A 16695-nucleotide genomic window follows, 5' to 3' on the forward strand; every position below is an offset into this window, starting at 1 on the left:
TCAAGCTCAAATGAAGTTAATGTTCGGTATGGCCCCTTGTCCTTTCTGAATGTTCCATCTGCTGCTCCTGAATGGGATCTTACAATTACGTGCCGTGAATTCCAATCTCATTCTTCCAGTGAGCTTTGGCACAAGTCTATCCAAAGGCACCTGACTTCTTCACACTCTATAAGCCTCAAACCAAACTCATTCTCCCCACCAACCTGCTCCCCACCCCAGTGGCTGGCACAGCACATACCTACCCACCCAACAAGAGACCTGGGCTTAGTGTCCTGATCTCTGGCCATCTCCAGAGCTGTCTTCACCAGCCCTAACCAATCCATCCCCTGATAGCATCAAACCTGTCCAGTTAACTCACACTCATGATGGCTGCCTCTTTAGTTCAGCAATCACCAGCTCCTGCCTGGATTAATTACGCCAACTGCTTCCTTACTGGTCTCTCTGCCTACGGACCTACTGCTTCTATCCACTCCAGAGATCCTGTATGGATTCACAAACACCTTCACTGGCTCCCTGTGTACTCCAAACAGTCCACACCCCTCAGCAAAAGCATATAGGTCCTCTGTGCTGAGCCTCTGACCTCTCCCTCCAGACTCAATCCTCTGCCTCCCTCTCCCTCAGCCCAGTCTGTGGGCATCAGCCCGCAACTTGCCCTCTTCTCCACCCCAGAAACCTTGCCTTTGCTGTTTCCCCTGCCCATTACCTGGTGGTCAAGGTACCTCCCGGTCCATCAGGTCTCAGCCAAGGTCATCCTCCTCCCACCAGCCCCAGGGAGCCCCCAGAATCCTTTCCTGGCTAGGCTTTCCTCCCCTGTGCCCCCACAGCAACCTGTGTTAATGCATAGCACAGGGCTGCAGTTATCCCAGGACAGGAAGCCTCGCAGTTCAGGAACCATGACTTGCCTATCACTGCACCCACGACATCCAGCAGTGCCCTGGCGACTCAGAAGCCCCTGGTAAGTGCTCACAGAGTAAGTGAAAAAAAAAAATGAATAAATAGCTACCCCTGACCTTGGGGACAATGTCCACGATGTTCAGAACAGGCCACATCATTTCATGTTTTGAAAAAAAAAAAATCTGCCCTTTTAGTTGTTTTACAGAAGTTGAACTTTGCCTATATTCTTATCTACAGTTATAAGGTAATTGCAAGCACAAAACATTTTAACTAAGACATCACATTCAGACTCTAATGACATGCAATCATTTTAATACTAGCTGGAAACTAAGAAGTGGTATAAAAAGGTATAAAAAATGTTACAATGTGCTTTTTAAACACAAGCAGACCTCACTTTATTGTGCTGTGCTTTATAGTACTTCATAGATACCATGTTGCTGTTGTTACAAATTGAAGGTTTGTGGCAACCCTGCATGGAGCAAGTCTATTGGCACCACTTTTCAAATAGCATTTGCTCCTTTCCAATGTCTATGTCACATTTTGGTATTCTCACAATATTTCAAACTTTTTCACTATTGTATTTGTTATATTCATCTGTGCTCAGTGACCTTTGATGTTACTATTGTAACTGTTTCTGGAGTGCCACAAACCATGTCCATATAAGACAGCAAAGTGAATGAATACATGTGTGTGTTCTGACTGCCCCACCAACTGGCCATCCCCCCAGTTCTCTCCTGGGGTCTCCCTCTTCCCTGAGACACACCAGTGATGAAATTAATAATATTACAATGGCCTCTCAGTGTCCACATAGAAGGAAGAGTCCATCGAAGGGGCAAACTTCATTGTTGTCTTAAGAAATTGCCACAGCCACCCTAACCTTTAGCAACCACCGCCCTGCTCAGTCAGTAGCTGTCAACACTGAAGCAGGATCCTCTACCAGTAAAATGGTTATGACTCGCTGAAGGCTCAGAGGACGGTCAGCACTTTTTAGCAATAAAGCATTTTTTAGTTAAGGCATGTACATTGCTTGTGTAGACATAATGCTACTGCTCATTTAATAGACTAAAGTATAATGTAAATCTAACTTTTATATGCCCTGGGAAATTAAACTTCGTGTAACTCACTTTCTTGCAATACAAGCTTGACCACGGTGGTCTGGAACCAAACTCGCAATATCTCTGAAGGGTGCCTGCAAATGCAAGGAAAAAAAGACATTCAAAGCATTCATGACACCCCCATTCTAGTCTCCTCAATTTACCCCCAGCCTAAGGACAAGGATCGCTACCCCGGATGGATTCAAGCCTCACACCCTACTTCAGAGCGGTAAGACCACATTCCTTAAAGATCCTGTCATTTTTCTCGCGTAAATTAGCTTTCCCCCAAATTAGTCTACATTAAGAGTATTATTATCATATTTGCCTTTAAACTCCATTCAGACTATGAGATAAGATAGAAGGCTTTGAAGTCCTGCAATCTGGCTTATTTCCTCTTTCTGTAAACCCAAAGATGTGTGTTTTAAATCTCTATGATAGAAGGAAGAAAACAAAGGGTTAAAACATTTCCCAATTACCACTGCCATTACTCATATTAGTTTATTAAAAATGAAATAAAGATGCTACGAAATCGACTGACCTCTGCCAGTTGTTAGTTCAATGAGCTGCAGGCTCTGGCTTGTTGTGTGAGTAGGCAGGGAAGAAGACAGGAAGGTACCAGGCTGAGTTCATACAGTGTCTCAAGATATAATTCACAATCAATGGTGGGTAAACCACATTCAATAACTGCACATCTAAGGCCCGTGTGATCATGGACATAGCTCCTCCTGGGCCTCAGTTTCCACATCTGTCCAGGTGGCAATGCACTGGATGACCTCAGACCCCTTCCTAGCTAACAGCCTATAAAACATGGAAGCCCAGCACCAGAGGTCTGGGTGTTACTTTGCCTGGAACTGCTCTGAAAAGAAGCAGGGAGGGTGGCAGAGGCTCCTTGCCCTCAGCAGGGAACTCTCTGAATCCTTATCAGCCCCCAGGACCCCAGGGCAAAGGGATCAGCGCCAGGCCATAGGATAGGGGTTAAGGGTCACATGCCCTAGGGAGTGAGAACAGTGAAGAGGAAGCAGGACCACCCAAGACCAAATTAAACAGGTTCCCAACAAAAATTAACAAAAGCACCCTTATACCCTAAACACAGAAATTCCAAGGGTAAAGCCTAACTTGACTAGCCCTCACCCTGCCAGCCCTTGAAAGGTGGGAAAATCAGGAAACCCCTCAACATCATTTGTGTTTTACTGTATGCCAGGCAGAGTGCTAGTGCCAGGGACAAAAATAAGTTCAAAAAAATTTTTAATTAGTGAAATAAAAAAAACAAAAAAATAAGTAAAATATAAAAGGAGAATCTACTCTTTAAGATGGTCACAATTTAGGTATCAGCCACATATGATCACAAGCTACATCCCACAGACCCATCAATGGCACATCAGATAAAAACTCAGCCTCTGTGTCCCAGTTCCCCCTTTCAACAAAATGGGGATGATGATAATGGTATTTGTTCTTGAAGCCTGTTATGAGGATTAAAAGAGTTGTCATATATGAAGGGCTAAGAACACTGTCTGCCAAATGGTCACAGTCCTATCTTAGCTGTTATCAATCACCGCACACTCTGATGACAGATGTAAGTTTTGCTAATATTTCTGTTCCCTGAGGAATCAGAAACTGTACACTAAATGTCTACTACATGTACACTTGGTCCTGGGGGAAAAACTAGCAATAATGACCCAGGACTTGGCTCATAGAGCTCACCAGCCAGCAGGGAGAGTGGCCATAGAGTCACACCATGATGCCAGACTGTCCATGGGGAGAGAGGTGTCCTGGGAATGAGGGAAGAGGAGCCTAATATGGACCAGGTGATACCAGAGCCTCATGGTGCAGAGAGCATGGGGGAAACCCATCACATTCTGGAGCATAAATCAAAAGCGAGGTGGCAAGAGGCAAAGCTGGAGAAACGGAAAATGCCAAGGACGCAAAGGGCATGGCTGAGGAGCTGGGACTGCAATTTGTAGAAGACAAAACAGTCATGTCAAGATTTTAAGCCACAGGGTGTTGTATGATCAGATTTTCATTTTTGATGGAAATTGTGGCATCCATGTTAATAAAAATGGAAGATGGGGGGAGGTGAGGAGAAAAGGCCACCAGGGAGGGGCTGCCCAGATGAGTGGCGGTGTGCGTGTGAGACGGCCAGACAGAGAGACAGAAGGGGGCACATCTAAGACCCGCTCAGAGACAAGTGAGGAAGGAAGGAGTGACTGAGTGGGTCTGGGACCTGCCACCCCGATGCACTCATGTGGGACCAGCAAGGGCCAGGGCAGGTGAGGAGGGCAGGTGCCAGCACCCACACGGCCCAGGAAGTGTCACTCTCTGTACCACTGTCCTGAGTCTCCTGGGACTAGGGAACAGAAATCGAGAATTTGAGAGCAAGGTGAAAATTAAGTGAAATGGGGACACACCATGATGGAAGATAGTATAAAAAAGGGAATGGATAGACAGGTTTGACTGGGTCAATTTGCTGTACAGCGGAAATTAGCACAACATTGTAAATCCACCACACTTTAATAAAAAAAAAAAAATTGACTAAAAAAATTTAGTGAAATGGAGAAGGGACCTGGGATGATCTGGAATTGAGACACTCAGACCTGCTTTGGGAACCACTGTCATATATACGGTCACAGCTGTGGGAAGTCATCAAAACATAGTCACAGCTCTGGCTAAAGGCGACTCTCAATGGGGCCACAGACCCCCGCTTCAGGAATCAGATAAAACCATGGAGCTGTTCCAAGGAAAAATGTACTCCCAGAAATAGAATATTCTATATGCAAACGGGAGATGGTCCATAACTACCTGAAACAGGTTGAAGGACTTCAGCTGTTGATGAGGAAAAGGCCGGCAGGCCCCTGGGGTGAAACAGCCCAGTCACTGCAGAGGTCCCTTCCTGCAGGAAGTGGCCCTGCTTCTCAGGAGGGTGTCACCATCTTGAAGGAATGCATCCACCTGGGGAAGGAAGTGCACAGACCAGCGTGAGTTTGAATGAAGAGGGTTAAGTCACCCACCACTGCACAGATCTCAAGGCCTCCAGAAAAACAAACAAGTTTACAAAGATGAGTCACTTGTTGAAAGAGCATGTGTTCCACAGCCCTTTGAGAAAACAGTTTCAGAAAAATCAGTCTGGGGTGAAGAAAACAGAGGTTGACAACCCCTGGTAGGTTTGAATTAAATGCACACACTTGGTAATTTGCTGCACATAGGAATGAGTCCAACCCCCTCGGAGAGCCCACCTCTTAACACACCTCGAGACTAATGTTCAGAGAAATGCACCAGATGCCAGGAAGAAAATGTCCAGGCCCTGTTTAAGAACAGACACCCTTGGAATACCACTTAGCCATAAAAAAGAAGGAAATAAGAGTTCCCTTCATGGCTTAGCAGTCAAAGAATCTGACTAGGATCCATGAGGATCTGTGTTCGATCCCGGGTCCCTCACTCAGTGGGTTAAGGATATGGCATTGCCAGGAGCTGTGGTATAGGTTGCAGATGCGGCTTGGATTCCGCATTGCTGTGGCTGTGGCTGTGGCGTAGGCCAGCAGCTGTAGCTCTGATTTGACCCCTAGCCTGGGAACTTCCATATGCCTCAGGTGCAGCCCTAAAAAAGCAAAAAAAAAAAAAAAAAAAAAAAAATGGAGGACATAATGCAACATAGATGCAGCTAGAGATTCTCATACTAAGTGAAGTCAGTCAGAAAGAGTAAGACAAATACAAACACCATATGCCGTCACTTATATGTGGAATCTAAAATATGGCACAGATGAACCTGTCTACAGAACAGAAACAGACTCAGACATGGAGAACAGACTTGTGGTTGCCAAGGGGACAGAGGGAGGGAATGGGATGGACTGTGAGTTTGGGGTTAGTAGCTGCAAACTATTACATTTAGAATGAGTAGGCAATGAGATCCTACTGTACAACACAGGCAGCTATATCAGTCTCTTGGGATGAACCACTGATGGGATATAATGTGAGAAAGGGAATATATATATCTGTATGACTGGGTCACTTTGCTGTACAGCAGAAATTGGCACAACACTGTAAATCAAGTAAACTTTAATAAAAAAAAATTCTTTAAGAGAACAGACACCCTCTCTGAATCCTCATTCTCCTTTATACCAAGCATATTAAAACATCTGCATTCCAAATTACGTAATTTGAGATAAACTTCCAAAAAGCTGATCTGGGATCGCCCTGCCATTCCATCCAGTAGACATTTCACCATTCATTCCCTGACATTGCAGTTTACTTTTAGTATTTTGGAGTCTAATATTTTTTTTCCAGGTCTGAATCATTTCCTTAAGCCTCTGAGAAGCTCTGTAAGGCCTCAGCATAAGGTCTCTTGATGCCCAATGGATAAAACTGCCTAATTAAATGCCAAACCTTCTGTGTAGACTAAGTGCCACTCTTGTCATGCACTTTGTCCTTATGAGCAAGTACAGGGCATCGCATCCAGACGTCAGAGCTCATCCGTGTGAATCCTAACAGGAGAGGAGATCAAAGACAAGTCTCCCAGATGTTCCCATCCCCAGGCCCAACTCAAGGCCCTCCTGACATCCAGAGTGTTTGCAACTGATGGGAATCCCGCAGCAGACAGTATTGAGGAGAAATTAAATGGAGGGGGCAGGCACATGGCACAGATATATTTGGAAAATCCAGGCAACCTGAAAAGACATCAATCACCCACGTCCCCTTAACCACTTCACTTTCCCTCTTCCTCTTTGCACCAGAAACTTTTCAAAAGAAATTTCACATCCCCTGCTGAAGGGCCTGCTCTCTGCTGCCTACTCTCTGGGCTCCTGTGAAATGCATTGCCCACCACCACACCCAAGCACTGGACCTTTCAGAGCACTGGACCTTCCCCCAGACCCCATCCTTGGATGGCTCTGCAGCACGTGGCCGACAAACCGCCCCTCCTTCTTGATTCCTGGGATGAGGACCCACCCCTTTCTCTGTCACCTCCCTGGCTGTTCCCTCTCCTCGCCCACCTGTAAGCCCTGCGCCCTCTTGCCTCTGCGGCACCTCTACACTGCTTCCCAGGACTGTCACAGAATTCAGTCCTTCCTAGTCAGCTGGCTGCTCCTGTGACTTCAGACCAGCTCTGAGTGGATTCTGATCGAAAGCCTCTGCCAGGGACCCCTGCACATCCACCTCCCCTTCCACAGCCAAGAATGCCAAGGCACACAGGCTCTCCCAGGCGCTGTGCACTAGGTGCCTCAGATGTCTGTGCTGGCACACAGGGCTGTAGCCACCCTGGGTGACTCCCAGGTCCCTGGCCTTCCCTTCCTGGTCATGGGAGAAAGGCACAGAGCAGACCCACTGCCTCCCATATTTCTGTTCATCCTGCACCTGCTAAGGGCTAAAAACACTGCAGGAGGGGAAGGAAGAAGAGAGGGAGGGAATCCACCCACCCACCATCTTTGCACTGGATCAAAAAGAGACCAAAACTCACTTAGAACCAAGGAGGGAAGGATGTGGGTATCATGTGTGAGTCAGAGAGCAGACATTCAGGGTAGCCATCACTGGAGGCTGGAGACAGTTGAGACTCAGACTGGAGAAGGTGGACTGCTACTTAAAGCATGGGACAAGGCACTCACACCTGGAGGGTCAGGTGGCCCTGAGGGAAAGCACTTTAATGCCAGAAGGAATACTGGGTAAACATCGCCCCCTTATCCAGAGGCAACTCAGGAAAGTCCATGGTGAGTTTTGTTGTTGTTTTCTTTTTTTTTTTTTTTTTAATTTTTACAGCCATGCCTGTGGCATATGGAGGTTCCGAGGCTAGGGGTTGAATCGGAACTGCAGCCACTGGCCTATGCCGCAGCCATGCCAGATCCCAGATGTATCTGCCAACTATGCTGCAGCTCACGGTAATGCTGGATCCTTAACCCACTGAGTGGGGCCAGGGATCAAATCTACATCAATGGATACTAGTCAGGTTCTTAACCCACTGAGCCACAACAGGAATGCCCATGATAAGTTCTGAAACTGGTTTGTAGTAAAACTCAAAATACCCTTTTGGAAAATATCAACAACAAAAAGTCACTGATTTATTCCACAGTGTTATTTTTCAGATAAATTTTCCACATAAAATAAGACAATTACCTCCCCAATAAATTAACAAGCAGGGACACACTGGCCCCCTTCCCACCTCGGTGCAGTGATGCCTACATTATGTAAGGAATTTCCCAGACTTGCTACCACCCTCTCCATAGCAACTTCCAGCAGACGTGCAGAGGCTTAGCAGTGCACTGAGGTTCTGAGGCCTGACCCAGGACAGTCATGGGGGGCCTGGGGCAACTAGAGGTCTAGGCTTGTCACCCGCTTCCACCAGCTGGCTGTGCACAATGGTGTGCAAACAGGGTACACGGCTTCTATGACGCTCACTGAAAAAGTGAGCTGCTGGGAGCTCCCCAAACACAGGGGCCATTGCTTTTTGGTGATAACATCGGGAAAGCAGTCCATCACAATATGACTACTTGGTGCATGGAATGTACACACGGAGCTACTGGCTTATGAAAGATAAAGCGAAAATGCAAATTTGAGTCAGAGCAGTTTCCTACTAGATCCAGAATGAGATATTGCAACATGAGCTAAACAACAAGAACAGAATTACAATATAAGAATTTACAATGAATGGATTGGCCCCTATCAAAGCCCTACTTCCCAGAGGACTGATTTCACCCACAGCACTTTCCTGCCACTGCAAGAAATTCCACAGCCAGTGCAGATGCAGGAAAAGAGACAAATGGGGAAGAGAGGGGCTGTCACAAGAACACATGGGGTTTCCTCAAGGCCCAGGCCCCCAGGGCGGGGGAGGAGGGCATTTGTTCCTACTTTGCAGCTACAAAGCATCTATGAAGGGCCTCTTATTCTTGAGGAATTTCCTATAACCTTGAGGAATTTCCTTCTCATTTCTGAGGAATTCCCCCTCATTGTGCCAGGTCAGTGGCCAGGCACAGGATGGAGGTGGCCCACAGCAGACACCCTGGACCCATGAAGATGCCCGTGCTGCGTGGGTCCAGTTCTGGGGATAGTGGCAGCAGAGGCACATGGCTGGCACTAGGCGGGCAGTGTCCAGGCTGCACAGTCCCATCTGGGGTCCACTGGGCGCAGTGCCCAGTGGGGCTCATGCAGTTTGCATCTGGAGTAAGCTCCAAGCCTGGCTCCCCTCCCTGCCTGCCTCCAGCTCCATGCCATAGTGTGGGGGCCCTGAGCAAGTAGAGAACAGACATCCCAATATGGCGCTGGCCACACTGCAGACCAGGGAGGCACCTGGGCAGTGGAGTCCACAGTGGACAACCCAGGAAAGAGGCCCCAGAATCTCAGTCCAGGCTATTTGGGCAGGAATTCCAGGGCTCCCGGGTCCCTGGACCATCTGATGGCTCTCAGAGGAGCCTGGGACTGGCTGAGAAGCAGGGCAGAACCCTCCAAAGCACAGGGCCTGAGCGGGACCGCTCTTGCCTGGTTCTAAAGGAAGTTTCTGCAGAAACCCAAAGGGAGGAAGATGACGGCATTCAAGGGCCCCTCTCTCTTCCAGGGGCCTGAAGGAGCACAGCCCCCACTGCTTGAATGCAGAAGGAAATCCTAACAGTACTTTCCACATTTCCACCTCACCCAAACTCACTCCCCTCACTGAGTGCCTCACAAAGACACAGATGGCATCATGTAACACAACTTCTCATCCCAATCCTCAGTCCACAGGGCCTGCAAGTCTATCAGACACAAGGGAGAAATATTCAGAGAATGAGGCTCCAACTAATTCTCCTGTAACTAAGACATGACAGTGGATGAGTTCCTGGAAAAAGCAGGGACCACAAAGCAGGTTCTTCAGCTCATGAGATGCCACAACCCATATGTTCTACAGAAAATGAGGGCAAAGGCACGAGGAAAGGGTTACAGTATTAAAATGAAGCTCGTCATTATGATCTTCACCTGTTACAAATATTCAACCAGCTATTCCACCGTCAATATGAAGACCCTAAATGCCAGCTTCAAAGACGAAGCAAAAAGGAACTTCCTTATAAAGACACATGATGGTGGGAAAGATCTCAGAATTCTCTATTTACACAAGTCCCTGTTTCTATTTTTTGTTTTGTTTTTTTGGCTGCACCCATGGCACGGCCTGTGAAAATTCCTGGGCCAGGGATCAAACCCACACCACAGCAGCAACCTAAGCCACTGCAGTGACAATGCCAGATCCTTAACCCGCTGTAGCATCAGGAAACTCCGAGTCCTTGTTTCTTAAACTAGATCCACACATCCTCACAGAGAAGCTGCAGACAGCCAGGAAACTCAGAGTCTATCTTTCCAGGGTAGTGATTTCCCCTGAAGACTTTTGGGGGGACGGGGGAGGAGTTATGATTTTTGTATTAGAGGCGACAGGGATATATCATGAAGAGGAAAGAAAAGTCTCCAAGAGAAAATAGTTTCAAATGATGCAACTGACAAGGGTTTAATCGCTAAAATATACAAACAACTTATACAACTCAACAGCAAAAAAGCCAACAACTCAATGGAAAAAAGGACAAAAGGCCTGAAGAGACATTTTCCACGGAAGATGTACAGATGGCCAACAAGCACATGAAAAAATGCTCAACATCCCTGATTATTAGAGAAATGCAAATCAAAACTACCACAAGATACCACCTCACACCAGTCAGAATAGCCATCATTAAGAAGTCCACAAATAACAAATGCTGGATGGGGTCTGGAGAAAAGGGAACCCTCCTGCACTGTTGGTGGGAATGTAAAATGGTATAACCACTATGGAAAACAGTATGGAAGTAACTTCAAAAACTATGCATAGAACTACCATATGACCCACTAATCCCACTCTTGGGCATATATTTGGACAAAACTTTCCTTGAAAAAGACACATGCACCTGCATGTTCATTGCAGCACTATTCACAACAGCCAAGACATGGACACAACCTAAATGCATATCGACACATGAATGGGTTAAGAAGATGTGATATATATACACAATGGATAACCACTCAGCCATAAAAAAGAATGAAATAATGCCATTTGCAGCAATGTGGATGGAACTAGAGACTCTCATACTAAATGAAGTTGGAAAGAGAAAGACAAATACCATATGGTATCACATATCTAGAATCTAATATAGGGCATAATTGAACCTTTCCTCAGAAAAGAAACTCATGGACTTGGAGAACAGACTTGTGGTTGCCAAGGGGGAGGGGGAGGGAGTAGGATGGACTGGGAGTCTGGGATTAATAGATGCAAATTACTGCCTTTTGGAATGGATAAGCAATGGGATCCTGCTGTATAGTACTTGGAACTATATCTAGTCACTTCTGATTGAGCATGATAATGTGAGAAAAAAGAATGTATACATGTATGTGTAAATGGGTCACCTTGCTATACAGTAGAAGATTGACAGAAGACTGTAAACCAGCTATAATGGAAAAAATAAAAATCATTATAAATTTTTCTTAAAAAAGTCAAGTCTCCAAGAGATAAAACATGAGGCAAAGAAGGGTCCCTTGAGGTGCTATCTCGGAGTGCTGAATTGAGATTTTACTCTTCATTTTATTTATTTATTTTATTTTATTTGTCTTTTGTCTTTTTAGAGCCACACCTGCGGCATATGAAGGTTCTCAGGTGAGGGGTCTAATCGGAGCTGTTGCTGCTAGCCTACACCACAGCCACAGCAATACCAAATCCGAGCCACGTCTGTGACCTACACCACAGCTCACAGCAACATCGGATCCCTGACCCACTGAGCAAGGCCAGGGAATTGAACCCACAACCTCATGATTCCTAGTTGGATTCATTTTCACTGCGCCACAACGGGAACTTCTACTCTTCACTTTGGAGCAGCCTTTTAGAGGCAAACTCTGAGAGGCACTGTCCCATGTGAATACAGCAGTCATCTCGATTCAGTCACATGGAAGCATGGAGGCCCCACAGACTCACAGCCATGAGGCCAGATACACAGAGCAGCCCAACCCTAAAGACAGAGGGGGCCCCAGGATAGCTCCATATGCAACAAGGGGAAGAGAACATGGCCATGACTGCCTGGGAGTCACCACAGTGGCCCCCAATGCAACATGACTGTTCCTGTTCTGCAGAGATGAACACACAGGCGCCCTAGACCCAGGCTATGCGGTCGGCGTGACAACCACCAACGAGCCCCAGAGAAAAAAGCTTTACGTAATTCTGAGCAAACAAAACCACCCCCGCCACAGAGGCAACAGGAACACTCATCCTTCTAGCAAATCCCAGAAACCCTGAAATGCTGGCCAACTTCCTATAGGTGGAGAGATCCAAAAGCCTAGCTCACAGAGCTATCTGATTTACTTACCCAAACAAACAGGGTAAGGAAAGGTTTTTTTAATCATCAGGGTATAAGGACATGAAGTAAAAATAGCCACAGAGGTTTCCTGTGTTGCCAGGACATCTAAGTTATTCAGCTCTTACAAGGCACAAAACCACCAGATTGGTGGTGTCATGTAGGTTCTAGGGGCAAAGGGGAAAATGTGGCACAGAGGGAGGTGCCTGCTGTTAGATGAGGACTACAGACAAAATCAGGCTTGACCACTAGACAAGGGCTCCACTTCATCCTGGACAAGAGAAACCAGACCCAGAGATGGGAGGCTCTGGTCTCCACTCCTGGTGCCCTAAGCATGCTGCCTTGCTCCTTCCAGCATCCCATTCATCCAGCACAGCCCCAACCCAGACACCTGTCAAAGACTCTGATCCTGAGTCCAGCCACACAGGACCTGCAAAAAGAGAGAGACTACTGCCTTCTAGTCAGATGACAATGGTCCTGCTTTTTACAGCAGGGTTTACAGGGGAGTGTCAGAGGATCAGACAATCTTTACAAGAATCTTCTGGTGTTTTCACTCCGGTGGGTTTTTTCAATTGAAGTAAAACATGCATACGGTGAAACACACAACAAGTCTTATGTGCACAGTTTCATAAACTGTAACAACCTTATTCACCGGGAAAATCCCCACAGGAATAAAGACAATTTCCACCCCTGCTAAAGTTTCCACGTGCCTCTGAGCAGTCACCCCTGCTGCACCTGGCCCCTGCTGTTGTGATTTCTATCACCTCCTCTGTGACCCTCTGACAGTTAACATGTGTGCACCCCGAGAGCCAGCTCCCAACTACTGCCATTAGTGCCCTGTTATTTGGGGCACGTACCTGCAAAGGTGCTTTTACCATTGACTACAAGTGAAGCAGGGAAAGCTGTGTTTCTTAGTGGGGCTAGCATTTACCATGAGGAAGCATTTTGGAAATTGTGGGGAAGGGGACACTTTGGATAGTCACATAGTGGCGGCGCCTTTAGTGGAGGAGACCGTGCATGTCACACATTGGGAACAGCCCAACCTAGTGAACACCTGCCCCTAGTCCTGGTTGACTTCCAGGCTCCTGCAGACATTCATGCCATTGGGAGCATCATTTATCACTTTGGGAGTCTAGCACCCACTCTATCCTCCACTTAGATAAGATATATTTTGATGGTGCAGTTTCATAGGCACTGAATTTTCCAGGGATGCAATCACCATGAAAACAAGGGAGGATTGGCTTTTGACCACCATTCAGATCTTGACGAGGACTCAGTCCTCACTCAGTGGTGATGGATCTCTACCAGGATGTACCTACTCCATACTGCACGAGCACCTGCCCCTTGACCCCCCTCTGCATAAAGCACTGGTGACCTCATCAGGTCTTGGTATGGCTCTGCCCAGGCATCTACGAAATGAAATACATCATTTTTTTTTTTTATGGCTGCACCATGGCACATGGAAGTTCCCAGGCCAGGGATTGAATCTGAGCCACAGTCATGACGGTTCTGGATCTTTTAACCTACTGTGCTGAGCTGGGGCTTGAACCCATACCTCCTCAGCAACCTGAGCCGCTGCAGTCAGATTCTTAAGCCACTGTAACACAGTGGGAACTCCTGAAATACATCATTTCTACCCAAGTTACTTTACTCATTCTTTACACACACCATTACATTGATTATTTGGAAATTATGTCGCAGGTTAAGTTTCACTGTATCATTTTGGAATTGTAAAAGGGGTGTTTAAAATATCTGCATTAAAAGAGGGCATTAGGTTACGATGAGGTGAGAAGCACTGGTCTAAAGTGACAGCACCTAACTCTTAACTGAATGCTTGGTCAGGAGCCAGAGGCTGTATATTTAGGGATCTCAGGTTTGGGAAGCCAGCTGTGCAGAGCCTGGAATGCCCAGATGTTACCCACTCCCACACCACAGCACCCTGAGTCCTGCTGAAAAGTGGTTACCAAACTGTACTTTAACAAGGGTCATTTGGAGATGGCCTGGAATTTGCTCTTTGTACATCTTAAGCAGGGAGAGAGTTCCTACTTCTCTAGCAGGAGTGCCTTTGCTTCTCCCAATTACTTTTCTCATCTTGAAGACACGGGCAGCTGTGCCCTGCCAGATGTCCTCCCTCCCACTGCCTGCAGGGAAGTGTACTGCTGCTGTCATCCTTGGCTACCCATTTGAACCACCCTGGGGGCACTAGGGAACACTGGTGTGCTGGCACACCCAAGATGCTCACCAGGTTTCTCTGCTACCCGGTCCAGCAGCACTCTCGGTGCCCTGGGCAGTGCGGAGTTGTCAGCAGGGCTGAGCACCATGCTTTCCTCTGCCCTCGCAGCCCCGCTGGGGCAACCTGACAAGGTCCACACTGCTATATACTAAATAGATAACCAACAAGGACAGCACAGAAAGCTACATTCAATATCTTGTCATAATCTGTAATGGAATAAATATATATACATGTGCATATATATAAAGCTGAATCATTGTGCTGTATACCCGAATTACTGTAAATCAACTATACTTTAGGGGTTTTTTAAAAGTACACAGTTCACTGAGGTTTACCTTTTATACATGTCTAGACTCCACTTTGTCTCCACTCTTGTTTTTCTTTCCTCCCAATTTTAACTTACAGAGTCTGACAAATCCATTCCAGAACAGGGAGGAATGAAAAAACTGTCTCCAATACTCTTGCCTTGTGCATGAAAAGAGGAGACGGCGCTGACTCCAAAGGTGCCCCAGTGACCCGTGGCCTGGAGTGTGGGACCCAGCCCCCTTCCACACTTGGTGTGAGGTCGCTGTGGTGCCAGGGCCCTCTGCAAGCTCCCGTGTGACTTCTGTCTTTCAAAGTGGCAAGCTGACAGTGAGTCCATCGTGCAGCACAATAAATAACCTCTCTGCACCCCCACGCACCGTGCTAAGGTAGGGTCACCACAATTGTCCAGCTCTGCCACTGTGATCAGTGAAACGCTCTCAGTATAACCTCACCACCTGCTTCCAGGTAGACACACTTCCCACTGATGCATCCCAATCACAGCTTCTCTGTCTTTCCTGGTCCAAGGACAAATGGAGCCAGAGTATATTGAGCAGTGTCCTGCCTGTGGGCAGCCAACATCCCCATACCCTGTCCAAAGGGGCAAATGTCCAAGGACCCCATTATGCAGAGATACCGCCTATGTCTTATGATTTCGCCAAGAGGACTCACATCCCGCAGAGAACACGGATTTGCATCTACCCCATTCACTGCTCTCTCCTCAGTACTTGCAACACCACCCTGCATACAGTAGACTTTCAGTAAACATCTGGTAAATAAGTGAATCTATTATCAAATTGTGTTTCACCAACAGTGAAGAAATTACTCAAGATTCAGAGCCATAAAGAAAGCCTGGAAGCCACACAGTACCTCCCAGAGCTCCATAGAGCCTAATTAGAAATGAAGGAGGATTTCATCCCGCCTCTGCCAAGGTTGTAGGAGACTGCAACTCAAATATCCTTTCTGGAACAGCAGGGAGGACTGTCAGGTGTGTGAGACACTCCACATGCAGCAGAAAGGCCTCCAGCCAATAAGACACAATAAATCAGGGCCCCCACCATCCTTCTCCATCAAATCCCATCCCAAAGGCCCCATGCTTTTGTCTAGCACAAAACTTAAGGCAGGATTCGGATACATAATATTAAATGAAATACTACATAGGATATAAAATAGATAAGAAACTAAAAGGAGCCGGGAGAGGAAAAGATGCCCATAATATGTACACTGAAGTATATGGAACGATTGGCCAGCAAGGAACTGCTATACAGCACAGGGAACTCTACCCAGTATTCCCTGATAATCTATGCGAGAAAAGAATCTGAAAGAGAATGGCTGTGTGTTTGTGCATAACTGAGTCACTTTGCTGTACAACAGAAATTATCACCACCTTGTAAGTCAACTATATACTCCGTAAAACTTTTTTAAAATGACATATCAACATTTTAAAAAGAAAAAGATGCCCACAGCTGCACAGCAAATTACATGCAGAAAGGGTACCCACTCTTCCCCCAACATCATACCTGGTTCTCCTCAGTCTAACAGAATCCCATTTTGTGACTGATTTTCCAGGAGCCTGGCACTCAGCCAGGGGGACTCATCACAGTCCAGAGGTAGCTGGCTGGCTGCTCACCTTTCCTCCATGGCATCAGTGGCCCAGACTTGTCCCTTACCTTGGTTCCTAGGCTAAAACCACTGGAACTGTAATGTGCCCCATCTGAGTATCTCCCGCCTCCAGGAAACACTGCAGACAACCACCCCTGGGCAGGAATCCACACATCTTCCTCCGTCACAGCACAGAGGAGAAAGCCCTGGTAGGCAGGACCACCAGCAACCATCATGCCATAAAGTAGAAGCCACAGGG

At 46.9% G+C, this 16695-nt stretch overlaps 1 protein-coding gene across 4 annotated transcripts in view; it reads right to left on the minus strand.

Annotated features, from left to right (window-relative positions):
• The window catches only part of IL1R1 (interleukin 1 receptor type 1), a 94442-nt gene that overhangs the window by 42156 nt on the left and 35591 nt on the right, over positions 1-16695 (minus strand). For all 4 annotated transcript variants that reach the window (XM_021087129.2, XM_013995919.3, XM_013995920.3 and 1 more), the window contains exons 2-3: positions 4785-4934; positions 2019-2083 (exon numbers count right to left, since the gene is read on the minus strand). The gene's annotated coding sequence lies outside the window, so the exon portion shown is untranslated. The remainder of the gene's footprint in view (positions 1-2018; positions 2084-4784; positions 4935-16695) is intronic.

Source organism: Sus scrofa, chromosome 3 (genome assembly GCF_054392235.1).
Source record: "Sus scrofa isolate SSC_HxYL_T2T_F1_AM1 chromosome 3, Sscrofa_HxYL_maternal_Yorkshire_Landrace_v2.0, whole genome shotgun sequence".
NCBI lineage: Eukaryota > Metazoa > Chordata > Mammalia > Artiodactyla > Suidae > Sus > Sus scrofa.